Genomic DNA, 5,721 nt, shown 5'->3' on the forward strand with positions numbered 1-5,721 from the left:
AAGAGAAACATGAAGGTATAATTTTCAGAGCTATATTGGAAAACAGAGCTCCAATGAAGCACTATAAAACTTACTTATAGGAATATATATAAAAACCCAATTACATGATCAATATGCTTTATGATGAAAAATAATAAAAGCTACACATCTTCAAATTAATTTTTAAGGTGTGTCTGATGGATTCACAGTCCTGTTATGTGGCCTTCTTTGGCTTAAACTACATCAGCAGCACTTCCAAAGGTGCAAACAAATAGTAGCCATTTGTAAAATAAATTATCTGGCCCATTATCTAGATAAAGCTACAGAACTGGATATGATTTAACTGTATTTACTACTCCCCCCCCAAAAAAAAAGGGAATAAAAAAGTTAAACCCAAGACTACACTGAGCAGAAACAGAAGCATTAGGTTAACGGTGTCTGATAATTGGCAAAACCAAATAGGTACTGTTCCAATTAATTACAGTTCCCACATGATTCAAAGGTGCTTTGACAGCAGCAGGCACCATCAACTACTCATTTGGGCTGTGAAGACATGGAACCAGGGACAATCAAATCCACAGTACAAGTATTAAAAATGTTATCTGTTAGCTTTGCAGTCTTTCTGGCTTTTGCCTCCAAGTGTGAGCTAGAATATTCTTTATCTACGATTTAAAGATGCCAGCAACAACCTGTGGGAACCCCCAGAGCTGCATCAAACCAGTTATCTATTCTGTGATAATTTCTCCACTCTGGTAAAATATCATATATGCTTATTTGACCCAGTTTGTGCAGAAAAAGAAACAGAAAAGATATCACAGAATGTGGAGCTGTGGCTGAAGTACCCTTTATTATTGTTTTCCAATAGATTTTCTCTTAAACACTTCTTCTTCTTAAACACTTCTGTTTTGCTCTGTGAAAGTGAAGTAATTACTGTTTAACAGTATTATTGTTTCACTGTAATTACAAATACTGAATAACCCATCAAGAGCTAAGGCAGCCACAATGATTACAAGAACCTGCAGCTCCCACAGATTTGGCTAATAACACAATCTGAGTACAACTACAACAAATTAGAGGATTCTGCCCATTACTGAGACTTAAGGGGTCCTTAAGAAGGCAATTAGGAAATAAAAAAATGCACTGTACAGTAAGAAACAGACTTAAAGAACCTGTCTGGATACCATGTCTGCTCTGTGTCTTTCTAAACATTTGTTTGGCTCATCTACCATTTAAAAATAATACCCAATCTATCTGGGATGGCTTCACGTTCAAGCTAGGATTTCCTTCATGAGGAAATGGCCTCAAATTGCACCAGGAGAGGTCTAGGTTGCATATAAGGAAAAAATTCTTTATGGAAAGGGCTGCCAAACATTGGAACAGGCTTCCCAGAGAAGTGGTTGAGTCACCATCCCTGGAGGTATTTCAAAGACTTGCAGATGTGGCACAATAGGACATGGTTTAGTGGTGGGCTTGGCAGTGTTAGGTTAATAGCTGAGCTCAATGACCTTTTCCAACCTAAATGAGTCTATGTATTTTGAAATAAAAGCAAAAGCTGAACAAAAATTAGAAACACAAAGTTTTCAGGATGATCGTAGTTTAATTCCCACTGAGAAAATATTGCCACATAAAATTACTTTCTCATGTGCCAGATCAGTCATATCTAAGTGTCAAAGGGGACTTTGACACAAAAAAAAAAAAAACCTTTATCACAGATGGTCACAAAATCATATGTCAAACAACCCTGACCTTGTGATTTGCATTTGTTTAGTGGACTCTAATTTTTACCAAAAAAAGTGTAAAGGAGATATTACTGTGAGACCTCTAATTCTGCAAGTGATGAATAGTATTTGGTTATTTGTACATTGGTCAATACCTTTTGAGAGGACTGGAGTGTCTCTGAAGCTTAATCCAATTGTATGTCTTTCTTGTACATCTGCAACTGGTGAAGTGACATGTGATATACATGTGACATCTTCTCCTCTTTATTAGAGACTATTTTTAAGCTAAAACTCTCACTTAGCTTGCCATAATTTTTCATACAAGTTCCCCAGATGTCACCATTTGCCACCTTCTGGTCCACAGTTCATTGGAATAATGCCCCTTCAAGCCATCCTTTTTTTTATATGTGTGAAACTAAAGACTGAAAAGGTACAGAGGACCAGGAAAAAAAAATTCAAATACAAAGACCATTATAACTGGCATTTTGATCAGCCAGAACCAGGGCACAGGTTGCAGAAAGTTGTCCAGATGCTTCAGCTGAATCAATTCTTTCAATATATGAATTACAGAGATTAGAGATTCTCATGTAGGGAATTCAGGTTACCTATCCCTTCCTGCTAAGAGAGATGTAATGCATTGAGTTAAACACTCTCAGATATTTCTCTCATCCACAACATAAAGGTGGTAGAATCACTTGTCTTTAGAAACATGTAAATTAGAAAATTTTACTCTGTTTAAATACTGTTCTTAATTTCTTAATCTTATCATCTGCTTATAAAGGGAGATGTTGATAAACTATTTGATTTTTTTATTATATTCAGATACATATCTAATCCAATAATTTACTTCAAGGCAACAGTGAACACTGTTTTTTTGGGAGTTCATAAATAAATATATAAAAAGCTTCATCTTATCTTAGAAATACTTGCCTTATTTGTCCAACACTATTCTTACATGGTAAGGGAGAGGTGAATGTAAGGGTGGAGCTCAGAATGATTGAGCAGGTAAGAGTAACTGTGAGAATATTTTCCATTTTATAAGCATTGCATGTATTTGCTTTTGTTTTATTTTTAATAGCTAAGGATGTTATTCCCAGAATCCTTCATATTATCACTATTTGGTCATTATTTGTTATGGAGGCTAGCTTTGAAAAGGGATTTAAAAAGGAAATAATGAAATGCTTTAAAGCCAGTTGGGAGGCAAGGTCACCTTCTGAGAAGCACAGATAAAAGCAGCAAAGCCAGGATCACTGCAAAGGGGAAATCTTCACTTTCACCTAAGAAATATTTAAAAAAAAAAAAAAAAAAAAAAAAAACAAAAAAAAAAAAACCAACAACAACAATAGGCCCAAGAAGGGCTTTGAAGCTGAGCCCCAGGACTGTGTGTGTAAGCAAGGAGGAAGAAACAGAAATAGGTGGGGGAGTAGCAAATAAGCATTTCAGAATAGGATGCACCAGAGGGAAGCAAAGGTGGGCAGGGAAGGGCAGGTGTCCTGGGGAACAGGCTACAGCAATGCAGTTTGCTTTGGTGTCATCCACGAGGATCAGGCAAATCATGTCTAGTGGAAGAACATACCAACCCTGCACCAACTCAGTGTGAAGCAGTCCATTATCTTCCTGTAAAACAGGCTCCTTGTCAATAGCAAACTTTTACTACTTTCATTACATATGACTTTTTAAATCAGTAGAATCTCATCAGTGGAAATCTTTTAAGAATGGGTTATTTTACTTTAATTGAAACATTCTACTTGCCAGTGCAATCTAAAGTGAAACAAGTGTTGTCACATGCATTTTTCTGCTGGTATAAGTGCCACATTTTAAACTCATGTGTGCTAGAAATCACAACCCAAGTGCATTGCCCTGCCTAGGTCAGACCTATCAGTGCAGCCTTGGTCCAAAGAGGGTATCTCTAGTAGGGTAAAGTACAACAAGAAAAGGGAGTAAGGGGGAAAAACAGGGGTATAGACCAGCTCCCAGAGGAGGAACACTGGATATGCCAGGGTTAGTCATCTTGGAAGAGATTATAAGAAAGATGACTGAGATCTATAAAATCCACCAGCACAGTAGCTGAATGTGGATCAATTGCTACCTTCTTCTTCTTGTAAGGGAAGCATCATTTGAAGCTGGGAGAAGCCATGTTCAAAATGGAAAAGGTTCCTTCTCATGCAACAGCTGTGGGGTAAATGGGACAAGTATCATGAGAAGAAATCCACTGTCTTACTAAACAGGTAGAAAACATGCCAACAGCTGCAGGTGGCTGGGGAATGGGAGAGTATTAGGAGGCATTCCCACACAGGTTTAGCCTTACCTGATGGTGGCTGCCCCTGCAGGCTGCAGGATATTGGGCTGCAATATTATAAAAGAAGAGGCATCTTGTTCTTATACAATAGTGCAATTCACTGTATTTCACTAAAAATGTAGCATTGTTTCCTTAAGAAGAGGAGTATCATAATTCTCAAAATATTTTGTCATTCACAGTTCAACTTTTACGCACAGCATTTGGCTGTTGCTAAACAATTTGTGTTGAAAGGTTTTCGTTTTACTGCATCTTCCCTTTTGAAATATGAAGGTGCTATATCATCCTAATTGCAGACGCAGTTAGACCCACATGAATGCTAGAACTGGTGCAATCTTTCCCTGTATTTCTAAAGTATTTAATTACTGTAGTGATAGACATATTCAAGTCCTGACTAATGTTGGCATTTTATATTTTTGTTTATATCAGACATAAGATGGTGGGTGATTCAGGATACAACTAAGATTTTTTTTTTCTGTAAATGGAAGGAATTTGTTGTTGTAGTTGTGCTACTTTCACCTGAACATCCTTCTGCATCCGAACTCCTCTTTGCCTATCTTCTGTATGAAATGTCTTGTAAATCCTAAGGACATCTTGCACCCTCATGAGGCTGTACAGCCTTGTTGCCTAAAATACACTGATGCAAACAGACAGCAGAGCAGACAAACTGCACACTTATCATGCATTGAATGCAGGTAACATAACACCCAGTATCCCAGCTTGTCGAAAACAAACACATTCCAGGGGGGCTGTTGTGCTTTAGGAATGGTATTCTCTATTTTAGCACTACTGCAAAAAAATTAACCCTGTCCTGCTTTTGAAAAGCAGAGCAGATATGAGGGCTACATTTCTTTCTCATACTCTTTCACTGTCCCATCAAGCAGGTTAGCAGGTAAGAAGAGATCCCAAAGTTTGTAATTTTTAAAGACCCTCCAACTCTGTCATCAGGTCTCTCAATGGTGTTTTCCCAGGTTATATCTTGAGCTATTGCCTGAAGCAAGACCCTACAGTAAAGAAATCTGTGAGCAAAACATGCTTATCTGTATCCCTGTGCCATATCACACACGGCTGCTTCCCAATGGTTTCCTCCCTCCCTACCCAACCTCGCCCCTAGAGCCTCATTCCGCCCTTCCTACCTCACCCTGCCTCCTCCCAAGCCCCTTTTCTCTCCAGGCTTTGTTTTCATTCTGACTCCCTCTGCCCATCCTCTCCCCACGCTCACCGTTTTAAGCTCTCCTGTTAATTCTTTACTGTGAGAGTGGTGAGGCACTGGGGTGTCCCAGAGAAGTTGTGGATGCCCCATCCCTGGAAGTGTTCCAGGCCAGGCTAGATGGGGTTTTGAACAACTCGGTTTAGTAGAAAGTGTCCCTGTCCATGGCACAAGGGTTGGTACAAAGTGATTTTAAGGTCCGCTCCAACCCAAACCATTCTGTGATTCTGATTCTGCTCCAGTCACTATTCCAAAAACGCCTTGCTCACTTCCTTTCCCACTCCAGATTTTGGCTGCCGTTATCTTTTATTGCAGATTTTTGTTCCGATGCTCTTTCCCGCGCTCCTTTTTACCCTCTCTGAACCCCACCAGCACCCTCGTACCCCTCGTGGGGCGCCCGTGGAAGCGCAGGCATCGCCTCGGGGCGCCCTCCCGGCCGCAGCGGGGCGGGCGCGGGCAGCAGTTCCGGCGGAAGGCGGCGGCGGGGCCGGGCCCGGCGTGCGGAGCTTCCCGCGGCG

This window comes from Vidua chalybeata, chromosome 1, assembly GCF_026979565.1.
Source record: "Vidua chalybeata isolate OUT-0048 chromosome 1, bVidCha1 merged haplotype, whole genome shotgun sequence".
NCBI lineage: Eukaryota > Metazoa > Chordata > Aves > Passeriformes > Viduidae > Vidua > Vidua chalybeata.